This window comes from Helianthus annuus, chromosome 5 (assembly GCF_002127325.2).
Source record: "Helianthus annuus cultivar XRQ/B chromosome 5, HanXRQr2.0-SUNRISE, whole genome shotgun sequence".
NCBI classification, from domain to species: Eukaryota; Viridiplantae; Streptophyta; class Magnoliopsida; order Asterales; family Asteraceae; genus Helianthus; species Helianthus annuus.
Window position 1 is genome coordinate 149,897,459 of NC_035437.2, and position 13,811 is coordinate 149,911,269.

A 13,811-nucleotide genomic window follows, 5' to 3' on the forward strand; every position below is an offset into this window, starting at 1 on the left:
TTTACCTCTGCTTGAGTGAGCATGAGACCACTAAGTGACGGAACATTCTGCATATGAAGCCCCCATCGATTCGAATGAAGCAGCGTTCAGCGTCACTAAAGCCGATTCCGAGACTCTCCAAGCAGATACACTTTCTCCGGCAGCCAGAAGATCGGAGTGAGCTTGTTCTGTAAAAATAGTGATCGTGACAGTCGTTAACCAAAGGTATAACTAATTAAATTCAGATCCTAAAAAAAGGTTTCCTTGCGAGTTGCGAGTGACATACCTGAACTGTTCTTGAATCTGACATGGGATGGTGAGACCGCATCTATGGTCAAGCCTGAACTGTTCTTCGACCTTTTAAAAGGAAGACCTTTAACACTGGGTTGCTAAGATAGCTCGTTGGAATGATGACCTGTCATAGCTTGGGTGTTACGTAAACCGTCCATTTGACTTCACACGGATCACCATATGCTTTCTCTCTCAATGCTCACACATCTCACAAAACAACATCACATCTCACAAAAAGGGATGCCAAAAGCAGGGAAGTACAATCAACAGGAAAAAGCAACACTTTACTTTTGTGTGAAAGACAGCTTGCTTGCTGCAGTCTCTATAATATATCAACACTCTTCCATACACTGTTTGAAAGACAGCATGCTTGAAAGACAGCATGCTTGCTTCAGTCTCTATAAATAATTCAGAGATATCTACACTCTACTCACACTTTACAAACTCTCAACTACACTCAACTGGAAGACTCAGACATGTAATTGAGAGATGAACACAACTACGGGTAAAGCCATGGCTGCAACACACGGTTGCAAAGTGAGAACTATGCAACCTGGATATTGCCCCGCCAAGATGCTACTCGGATCTTCTATGTACCCTCAAAATACAATCATCATCACAGTCTATTGTGTTATGTAACCCCGCTTTAAAGCATGATGTACAAGAGTAATTTTCCACTAAACTTAAACAACCTTTAAAGCATGATGTACAGCTGTTTTAAGCACAAGAAACACATATGTAACCTCACAGGCTCAACTTATGCATCATAGCCTTAACAGTTTCAGTTCAGACATATTAAGAACAAAGCTCAGCTTATGCATCATAGAGTCGACAGGCTCAGCTTATGCATCATAGAGTCGACAGGCTCAGCTTATGCATCATAGAGTCGACAGGCTCAGCTTATGCATCATAGCCTCACAGGCTCAGCTTATGCATCATAGCCTCACAGGCTCAGCTACAACACTTATCATCCCCAAAAATGACCTAAATATCATAATTATCACAAAACCATGACACTTATCAGTCCCAAAAATGAAGGAAAAGATCAAAATATAACAGAACACAGTAAAATCAAAACTACAAAAACAATTTATCCTTTCACTATGTCATATCTGAAATTAACCTAACTATCATCACCAAAAATACAAATTCAAATATCACAAAACTTTCAACCTAATTTGAAATAACCGCATCTACTAACAAATCCACATCAAGATTAAAGATAAATCAACATTTAGAACCTAACCTGAGTCGATTCATCACAAAACACATGCGAAAATCCTTCGTAAACCTCAGATTTCGTCCTTCGAACATCCGTCAAGCTCTTCCTATCACTTTAATAAACATATATCAAAGACAAGATGGTAATTGAACAAGGTGTTGAAAAAACACTTATAATGCACAATGTACAACTGTTAAGGCACAAGAAAACACAAAACCATTTACCCTTTACACGGATCTACATCTGCCGTCCATTTTTTTAACTTTATCACACGGATCTAGATCTGGACCGTCCATTTCACTTCACAGTCTATTATGCATCATAGCCTCACAGGCTCAGCTTATGCATCATAGCCTCACAGGCTCAGCTTATGCATCATAGAACACTTGGGAAACATCCAAGTGATATATCGTATAGTACTTTATAGAGACTGCAGCAAGCAAGCTGTCTTTCAGACATGTACTTTTAGATCTGTGAATCTGTGATAATACTTTTACAACTGGAAGACTCAGACATGTAATTGAGAGATGAACACAACTACGGGTAAAGCCATGGCTGCAACACACGATTGCAAAGTGAGAACTATGCAACCTGGATAATGCCCCGCCAAGATGCTACTCGGATTTTCTATGTACCCTCAAAATACAATCATCATCACAGTCTATTGTGTTATGTAACCCCGCTTTAAAGCATGATGTACAAGAGTAATTTTCCACTAAACTTAAACAACCTTTAAAGCATGATGTACAAGTGTTTTAAGCACAAGAAACACATATGTAACCTCACAGGCTCAACTTATGCATCATAGCCTTAACAGTTTCAGTTCAGACATATTAAGAACACAAGCTCAGCTTATGCATCATAGAGTCGACAGGCTCAGCTTATGCATCATAGCCTCACAGGCTCAGCTTATGCATCATAGCCTCACAGGCTCAGCTTATGCATCATAGAACACTTGGGAAACATCCAAGCCATCTAGGTCGTATAACTTAGGACCTTAGTCCGACAACCATCAAACTCTGCCATCTGTCCGGCCCTTAGAAACACCTTTGTCTTACTAATCTGCATGTGACATATAAACAAACAAGTAAACATAAAAACAATTAAAAAGGTAAATCCTAACTAAAACATCGGATGTAGGAAATAACCGCATCTACTAACAAATCCACATCAAGATTAAAGATAAATCAACATTTAGAACCTAACCTGAGTCGATTCATCACAAAACACATGCGAAAATCCTTCGTAAACCTCAGATTTTCACAAAACCATGACACTTATCAGTCCCAAAAATGAAGGAAAAGATCAAAATATAACAGAATAAAGTAAAATCAAAACTACAAAAACAATTTATCCTTTCACTATGTCATATCTGAAATTAACCTAACTATCATCACCAAAAATACAAATTCAAATATCACAAAACTTTCAACCTAATTTGAAATAACCGCATCTACTAACAAATCCACATCAAGATTAAAGATAAATCAACATTTAGAACCTAACCTGAGTCGATTCATCACAAAACACATGCGAAAATCCTTCGTAAACCTCAGATTTCGTCCTTCGAACATCCGTCAACCGCTTCACCAGAAAAGTAAGAATCACAAAAGAACATGGTAAGATATATAACACTCATTGCAACAACATCAGAACATCAAACGGATCCCTTGCCAGATAAAGCTTGTGATAGATCTCATGAAACCCTAGATCTGCTCATGAAACGGATCTGGTGATAGATTCAAACGGATCTGGTGATAGATCTCATGAAACCCTAGATCGCCGAGAAGAGAGAGAGAAGAGAGAGAGAAGAAGATCTGATGTTGTTTTGTGAGATGTGTGAGCATTGAGAGAGAAAGCATATGGTGATCCGTGTGAAGTCAAATGGACGGTCCCGATGTTGATCCGTGTGAGAAAGTAAAACATTTGGACGGCAGATGTATACCCTTGTAAAGGGTAAAAGGGTTTGTGTTTTCTTGTGCCTTAACAGTTGTACATTGTGCATTAAGTGTTTTTTCAACACCTTGTTCAATTACCATCGTGTCCTTCACATATGTTTATTAAAGTAGTATATATATATATATATATATATATATATATATATATATATATATATATATATATATATATATATATATATATATATATATATATATATGTTGAAAGCTCATGAAAGAATGAAGGCATGTGTGATTATTACTTAAAAAAAAGGGGTTTTTGGTAAAGCTTAACAACTTGGTGACGATTTGGGAATTGATTGTGATTGTTGTTTAAACGCGTTTTTTATAACGTGGGAAACGTCATAGTTTTAGGGGAAACTATGGCGAATTTTTCTAAAAATCTAATCGCGATTAAAGATGGGATTAAAGGGTGATTAACAACGTTAAACGCGATTAATGGTTTTAAAAGTCATTATGGAAGCTTTCATGAAAATGGTTAAGTCTTAAATGGTAAAGTGTTCTTGGGAACTAAAACATGTATTTTCACAAAAATAAATGGTGAAAATAATAACCATTCATATATATATATATATATATATATATATATATATATATATATATATTTGGGCAAAAATTATATATATTTTGGAAAACTCATTAAGTATAATTATTATGTGCTATGTGTATGTATTTAGATACACTTAGGGTGATCAAAATAATACACCCCAGATTACAATAAATACTTGTGTGAAACAAGTATAAAATGGCACAAATATACATATACATGTTTCTTTAACATTCCAATAAAATGCTATTAAAACGGATGAATGAACAAAATCGCCGAAATGGAAATACATAACACTCGACGACGATAAAACGAGCGTATCGTCACCGCGGGAAACTACTACAACATTTGGGCGACTCTTCGACGCGGAAATATACCTATAAAGCCACTACGACGACACGTCTAAAAATAAGATATTTTTAGAACGCTTAACGAATACAAATATATACTACCGATAACAAAATCCGGAAAGTTGAAAATCTATAAAATTACTAAGTATTAATTTTAGGACATGAACATATTTAAAAGTCCTATACTTAGTAAAATTTGGATAAAAATGCAAGATTATTAATGGACTCACAAAACTGATTATGGGCATGGCCCAATAACAATAAATCATGGGCTAGAGCCCAATAGCAAGAATTCATGGGCAAGGGCCCAATAACAATATATCATGGGCTAGAGCCCAATAACATAGATGACATGGGCTCGGCCCAATGACATGGGCTCGGCCCAATGACATGAGCAAAGGCTCAATGGCATGCGTGCACTGCACGAGGACGTGTGAAGAACGAAGCCGATCACACGTAAGTCAATACACATAAAATACATGAATACGCTTATGAATTCAATACGAATAGAATACATGTATACACATAACAATCGAGCGAGTAAACTATCAACGCTCTAAAATACAAGGTTGTTCCAAAAATGACAAACGAGAACATAATAAAGAATTCAAGATGAACAACTTGTACGAGGTCCAAAAGATCTAGTGTCTAATAAAGTTAGTACACATGTAGGTTAATCACACGTACGGACGCTCCCTACGGTATTTCATACAGGAACGCAAACTTGTGAGTTCATGTCCCTCCTTTCACTGATTTCAATGTTTTGTTTTCAAAAACATCGAGGGGAAATACATGCTAAAACTATTGGTATGTTAGTTACGGAGTAGAAGATAACATGATCAATGTGCATAAGCAGGATGATAACATTAATAACCATTAATCACATAGTGACCAAGGTGCAAAAGGTGTAGATCTATTGGGCTTGAGGCACGCCCCACTCCTAGTTGTTAACCGTGGAGTGCTTTTGTGATCCCAAATGATAACAAAGTGTTCTCGGTTTGGTTATTTACTTAAGGTACATTATGTCAGGGGCTCGCTACCCACTGATAGATCCTTAACAGACTCCATGAATGAATCAGAACATACCATGATTACAAGATAACATTTACGAGTTTTCATATGATAACAAATACTGCATGAACTCGCTCAACTTTTTGTTGACTTTTTAAAACTACATGTATTTCAGGAAACAGGTCTTGAGCCGGTGATTCACTATGGGATTCGGGAAAACAAATGACAACGATGGCCACTTTTGGAGGGTTTGTCTTTTATATCCCAACTTCGTATGGGTATATAGGGGACAAAACCTCATTATGTTTTATGTCAAAAACTAACTTTTGTTACGTGTAAATAACTTAGAACTATGCTATGTCAAACGTTGTTGAAACTCGGAAACTATGTTGAAAACTTGTAATCTTTTGTTGAAAACTATATATCTATGGCATCGTTGTTGGTTCATGTTGTTAATACATTTGGATGCAATGATTACCTTTCTTACATCACACACAATACGCTTCCGCTACTAGCAGGGTGTGACAAATAATTACATGCTAACCAACATACTGACTTCATAGACGATCTCAGAACAAATTGTTTGTGCAATTAGTTTTGGGTAAATGATCTTTCCTAATAGCCAATTTATTTATTAAACATAGACTATAAAAGGTATTCAAATAAGCAAAATGCCGAAGTCTTAAAGAGCACTATTTTTATTGAAAAAAGCAGTACACTTGGTTAGCCACAAATGAACAATTAATAATAGAAATGTCAATACAAATTTTAGTCAAACCTAATTGGTTAATGGTATATTAATTATAAAGTGTAGTATAAATATCGAAAAGTTGTAGTATACAGTCGATCGGAAAGGCATGTATGAATAAACATCATTTCATTTTTTAGGAAGCAATATATAGCATTCAGCCCATCAAGCGGTTTCAAATGAATTGTCAGGTCCAACATTTCCGAATTGTGCTGAAGCAATAGATACTGATTGATCAACTAAAGCAACCAATAATACAATTTAAGCGTGACCCAGGCAGAGCAGATGTCTGGTATGCTTCAAATGATGGCTAGACCCTTTCCTACAATGACCGGAACCACTCATTTTCGATCAAGGAACAACTTATGTCTGTCGTCGCAACTCAATACCCACGGCGATCACTGTTTTGGTTCCATTATCAGTAAAACTACATTGATCATTCTACCAAAACTCCATTTTGTTGCTAAAACAAAAATCATCTAGAACTGCCAATATTCGGATAGGTACTTTAATTAGTTTTTTCATTCATTTGTATGACTTTTTTTTCCAATATAGAACTTAGTGCGTTTCGGACATAGGAGGAGTGTTTGTAAAATAATATAAAACACATTTTTTTCCCTCGAGTTACAAAAGCATGGCGGTCGAGATTACCTTCTTCAAGAGTTGGGTTTATCAAAATATATAGGATCTGTAAGACATATGTTGAAATTTGCAGCCTCCAATTTTCTACCATCAGTTAACGTACTAATGTTATTTGCTTATGTGACAATTATAATATTTATTTTATGATAATTGACATATTTTAAAAAAAGAATATGTATATGTGATTAAATTTTCTTTGTTACCTTGGAAGCCGTCTTACTATAATACTAAAGCAACAATCACTACAATAATCAATAAAAGTCTATATGCCAATATCACGATCCGAATATAGTGTGCTTGTTTATTAAACTATAGAATAGAATATTAATAAATCCCATCTTTTCACAAGGGGAATAATTAATAAATATATTCAACTCCAATTATAAGTCTTTTCATCAATATCATATCTTGAAGATATCTTTTAAATAGTATAGTAATCTAAAGACAATAAATAAGGAAGGTTATTAAGTAAATAAGGAAGGTCATTAAGACGAAGAAGAGAATGAAAGCAAATAGTTTTCCACCCTAAACCAAAGAGAGGTCGAGTAAGGGATTGCCACATGGCAATAATAGGCTTAAGTTCATGTCATGTGGCATACGATTGTTTTGTTTTAATATAGTTGATAGATTTTAGTTAATATTTCGTTTTAGAGTAAATTACAAGTTTTGTCATTTATGTTTACATCAAATCGCAGACGCTGTCCTTTTGGCCAAAAGCTTACATGCGGTGTCCTTAACCTTTCAAATCTTGCACGTTTTGTCCTTTAAGCCAAATCTGGTTAGAAATCTCAGTTAACTTTTGTCATGTGCATTGCACATGGGGCACAATAGTCTTTTTATCTCTCAACCCTTTCATTTATAACCCTCACCAACCCACAATTTCAAGAAAACCTAATCTTCAATCATTCAACTAAATCCAAATCAGAGTTCAAACAACTCACTCACATAACCTTCAAATTCTCACTAAACTCCATGGCTTCAAAGAAACTTAAAACGATACTTAAAAGACCCTTTAATATTGAAATACTACTAATCTATACTTGTTCTTGAAGATCAGGAATAGAATTAACCTCCACGTCCCCCGACACACCCAAGCACAACTCATCCACACTAGAATATTCGGAACTAATTCGCGATAATCCACCATTCGTTATTTTATTTTCTTTGAAGCCATGGAGTTTCGATGCCAAACCTTCGGAATCCCGCCACATAGTGAAAGATTTAAACAACTCCTCAAATTATCACAATTCAACTAGCAATTCCACTATTATTTCATTCCAAATCCCACTAAATCAACGCAATTTCCACTACACCTCGAATCAGCCAAACTCAAAACCCTAAATTTAAGGATCCAAATCGAACCTCAGCAAAATCAGGTTGATAACCCGGATTGCGCTGAGATTCAGGTCGGATCTCGATATCTGCAGACTCGTCAACAATTTCCTGCATAGTGTTCTGAATAAACTCATTGAACGAATCAAGCTGTTGACGAACAAGACCTTTCTCTTTGAAATATGAACTGATAACAGCCCAGGCATCCTCTTGAGTTATATCTTCTTCCTCATCGTCGTATCCTTGATCGTACTCTTCTTCCAAACCCTAATTTGATGACAGAGATGAATTGAATAGATGAATTGTGGGTTGGTGAGGGTTATAAATGAAATGGTTGAGAGATAAAAAGACTATTGTGCCCTCATGTGCATTGCACATGACAAAAATTAACTGAGATTTCTAACTAGGCTTGGCCTAAAGGACGAAACGTGCAAGATTTTGAAAGGTTAAGGACACCGCCTGTAAACTTTTGGCCAAAAGGATAGCGCCTGCAATTTGATGTAAACATAAAGGATAAAACTTGTAATTTACTCTTCATTTTATTAAATACGAAAAACTTCACTATTAGGCATCAGATATACCTTAACCTTTCTTAACTCCATATAAGTGTCACATCATTCATTTTCCCCTTTTTACTCCATTTCATCCTAAGAAAATGGTTAACCTTCTCTACCTCACCCACCATTTATGTTTTATTTTTTAATATTAATGTTTTAAATAAAATAATAATAATAATAATAATAATAATAATAATAATAATAATAATAATAATAATAATAATTATATCATTTGATTAACTTCTTAGTTAAAATAAACATTGATAATAAATAACATTAATTTCTTATTCTTTTTTTCCTAAGTTAACATGTTAACCAAGTGAGGTCACCCCTTAACATGGGGATGAAGTGGTATGAAATAGGGGCGATAAATTCTTGACACGACCCGCCAACCCAACCCGATACGGAAAAAACAGGTTTGGGTCGACTAACACAAATCGTTTTAAAAAAAAATCGGTTGGGTTCGGGTTGACCCATATTAAGAACGGGTTGGGTTCGAGTTTACCCATATAAAACGGGTTAACCTATTAACCCGTTTAACTATTTAGAAAAAAACTTTTATAATTCTGTTTTTTCTGTTTCTATTTTACATGGTTACTTATAATAATGTTAGTTTTGACACATTATATTATTTATTTGTCACACTCCACTCATCATTAAACATGTTAGTGATAACCTTTTAAAAATGCAACAACTCGCTTATAAACCATCAACTTGTATGACTCGTTTAAAAATATGGGTTAAACGGGTCAGGTTCGGGTTAACCCAAATTTGTATGGGTCGGGTTAAGGTTGAAATTATTGACTTGAATAATAATATGGGTCGGGTTCGGGTCAACCCGTCAACCCGACACGATTAACACCCTTAGGGTCTGTTTGGTATGGGGTAATGGAATGGATGAAGGAATGGAATGGAAGAGGGAATGCGATGGATCATTACCATTCTATGTCTTGTTTGGTTACCATGTGTGAATGGAATGAATTATTATTATGTATTGTTCGGCAGACAAGAAAAACGGAGTAATAAAATCAGCGGTGAGTGGTGGTGGTGGTCGGTGGTAGTGATTGTGGGTGGTTATAGGTAGCGGTGGTGGGTGTCGGCGATGGCGATGGGTGGTGGTGGCGGTGGCGGCGAGTGGCGGTGCGGCTGTGACGGCGAGTGGTGGTTAGGGGCTGTCCAAAAAGCTCGCAGTTCGGAGCTCGTTCGAAGCTCGCTTGGATTTAGCTCGGATAAAGCTTCCTCGATATGGCTCGGTTTGAAAGTGAGCCGAGCCGGCACGGCTCGGTTAGAAAGTGGGCCTAGCTCGGCTCGTGACGAGCCAAATTGGCTCGGTTTGGCTTGCTTGGTAGCTCGGCATGGCTTCGCTCGAATTATTTTACTTATAATATATTTTATTTTTATGTACATATAATATATTACAAAAAAGTGATTATTATTTACATGTATTTAGGCTTGTAGTTTGATATCTATGACATATTTAAAGGTTGATTGTCGTGCTAATGAACAAATATTGTATTTACTTGAAATATAAAACTTATTTTACGTTGTTGAATCTAATTTTGGCTTGTAATGTATTAGGTTGAACTTACTTTGAATATGTTCTTTTGAAGTATTGAATACTATTTTAGAATACTGAATTTTGAGAGCTATGTATTAATTTTTATTTTTAAAATCGAGCCAAGCCGAGCCAGCTCGGTTTAAAACCAAGCCGAGCCCGAGCTTAGATTTTCAGCTCGGTTTCAAATCCGAGCCGAACTTAGCCAGCTCGGTTTATAATCGAGCCGAGCCCGAGCTTGGCCTAGCTCGGCTCAGCTCGGCTCATGAGCAGCCCTAGCGGTGGTGGCGGCAAGGTGGCCGTTGGTGGTGGGTGGCAGAAGAGGTGGTGGTTGGCGGCGGCGGCGGTTGGTAGTGGCGATGGTGGTGGTGTCAACGATGGTTGTGGGTGGCGGTGGCGAGTGGCATTGGCGGTTGGTCGCAGTTGTAGGTGATAACAGTGGCGAGTGGGTTGCGGCGGTGGTGGCTGTCGGGGTGAGGTGGTGGCAGGTGGCGGCGATGGCGTCGGTGGTGGGTGGTGGTGGTGGTGGGTTGTGGTGTTGTTGATGAATGATGCAAGAGGGGATAGAATGGAAAAAAGACATGGGGATGGAAGGAATGATTTTGAGGGAATGGAATGCCTTTCAGAATGGGTGATTCCATTCCATTGACCAACCAAACACCGTTTTCTTCATTCCCTCGTAATCATTCATTTCATTCCACATCTCATTCCTGCATACCATTAGTTTGAAAGACATATTAACTTGCCATGTCATCTTAACACCAATAAAGTTAGAGTACACCCCAAAGGTCTTATATATGGAAAACTTGACAGAATAGTAACTAAGTTTTCATTTGTTCTGTTAAAGTTACTTAAATGTTTTTTTGACTCTCTAATATCATTCAACTTTCATTTGATATTTCAGTCTCGTGCAATTTTCAGATTAATAGGTTATCGCTTGATAACGTGCATCATTTCTTTAATTTAAATGATGATGTGAAAAATATAGAGTGACGTGGATGTCAAAACGGTATTTTACCGTAAAAAACAATTAAATACAACCTATTTTACCACGCCCTAGCCCTTTTTTGTTTCTTCTAAGTTAGTGGTGAAGATTTGAAGATACAGGATTGAAGGAACTAAGTTAGGAGCGATCGGAGTTCGTTTTATGGTTATTCTTTTGTTCATAAAAAAAACCATGATTTGCATTGTTTTGTTTATTGTTTTTTAGATGTTTTTGAACATTATGAGCAGCTAATCTTTTAAATTTTCCTAGGTTTGATGAACTAGACGATGTGTTGATGATTTGATATCGGTTTATTGAATGAATTGTGTTGATTTTGTGATTTTGCTTTGTGTCTGATTTTGAATATTGTGTGTTAGTGTTGATTGTTCTTCCTTATCGTTTGTTGGTTTAGGCACATAAAGAATATTGTGTGTATCTCTTCCTAATGATCCGAGAGATGAGCCAAGATTGCTAGGTCATTAGCCCCATTGTTTTGTTTGGTAGCCGTGTGTCCGACAGCTTGTGTTTGGCTATTTACTCGCATCTAGAGTTTCCTATGATTTCGTTATCATGGTTAATTCGTTTCACAATTTGAGGATTTTGGCATCATAGTTTGCATATATATGATAATCGTGGGATTTGGTATCTCTAGCGAGAGACGGGTCAGTTTAGCACTTCTTCACGTTGTCCCACTTTTGAGCATAGTTTATCATCCTTTGCGGGATGTTTATTGGGTTAGATCCAGGTCTTCATTTATTAGCCAATATTAGGTTTCATTGCATGTGTATTGTAAGTGCAGCTCTCGTCGGGTAACGGTGCTTTATAAGTTCTGGTCAAGTCCAAAGCCAAGAGAAGTGAAGATACAGTGTATTCGGACAAATATGTTAAAACCCCAATAAATTCGGATAATATTATGTGTTATGTTGTCCGAATTTATGGATATGATACGGTCAGTAGTTATGGCTTGCCCTAGCAAATATATATATATATGTATATGGGTGTATAGGTTAGAATTTGGCATCTATCACAATCTATCCATCTCTGTGGTGATCTGCTGTGTGTAATCACTCACAAACCGTAAGAAATTCCTCAATAGTGTGTGCACATTTCTAGAGAGAGAGTGACTATGTGTTAGTGAGAGAAAGCTCGGTTTAGAGCTTTGTGATCTAAACCAACTTGTAGATGATGTATACTCTTTCGGTTTGTAATCTGTGATGACTGATTCATTAATAAAGGGTTTCATCTTCTACATCTTTCTATCTTGTTTGTTTTTTATATCTTCTATGTCTTGAATCAAGTGCAATGTTGATGTTCTTCATCGATCCAGTGCTTTAACAGTGGTATCAGAGCATGGTTACCGATTCGGAATGGTCTAATCGCCTTCCGAATCACCATTGCTCTTGGATTGATGTTTGTTTCTGCCAAACATCATGGAGACGTGAAGATTCTGCAGAAAACTTGAAGATTTTGAAGTTGTTCGTTGACGGAGATGTTTTTTTGTTTTCCAAGATTGTTTCAGATCTGTGTTTTGATCCGAAAAAGGTAGTGTCCGTATTTAATTTTGTGTTAGAAGCTTTCTGTCCGCATTTGTTGTCAGAATTTATTTCTGCCCGTGTTTGTTTACTTGTGTGTAGTCACACATGGAAAACAATCAGGAAGGTTTCATGGTCCGCACATATTTTGTTGTTTGTCCGCATTTAGTGCCAAACCTTGTGTCCGCACTTGTGCTCATTGAGACTTGTCCGCACTTGTGAACATTGTTAAGTTGTCCACACTTATCAAACTTATCAATCAGTCCGCACTTAACTTAATTCACTCTGTCCGCACTTGGATCATGTTCTGTCCGCACATATTGTTTAAATCATTACTTTCCGCACGTAGGATTGATTTGTTTGATCCACATTTAAGTGGATTTATCATGTCCGGATTTACAAGCTTTTAATGTGCGCACTTAAAAGATCATCCGCACTTATACCCTATCATCTGGTCCACACTTACTAAACCTATCCGCACTTATAATTTTCTTTTAATGCTTGTCTGCACTTATTTCTATATCCGCACATAATTTGCTTGTCATCCGCACTTAACCTTAGATTTCAAGCTAATCCGCACTTAACAATATCAGCTTGTGCGCATTTAAAAGAAAAGGTGTCCACATTTACTTGTGAGACAATGTGTCCACATTTACTTGTGAGATAAGGTGTCCGCATTTGTCGCAACCCCCGACCCCTACCCCGGGAGCGGGCGCCTGCGAGGACAGTATCAGTGGTATTGGTGTTTATTACTTTGGCAACGGAAATTTACATCAGGTTCGTAGTTAGGAAATAGTTTATCAGAGTAAAACACAACATTTTTATAATAATAAATACGTGGGAAAAACCCAAGTATCCATTACAACATGTTTATAGGGATAAACCTTATTTTATTGAAATAAAACTTCTTCTTTATTTAGGTAACTTTTATATCCACTTTTCCAAGCCTTCAGTGCTCTCCAGCTGGCTTCTATTTGGCTTTCACATTTTGTTACCTGAAATGCGTTTTAAAAAGTTTTATCAGCAAGAAATACTGGCGAGTGAATCTCAGTTTAATCAAAACAAGTTTTATGATTTTAAAGTATTGAGGGCATCCGCAATT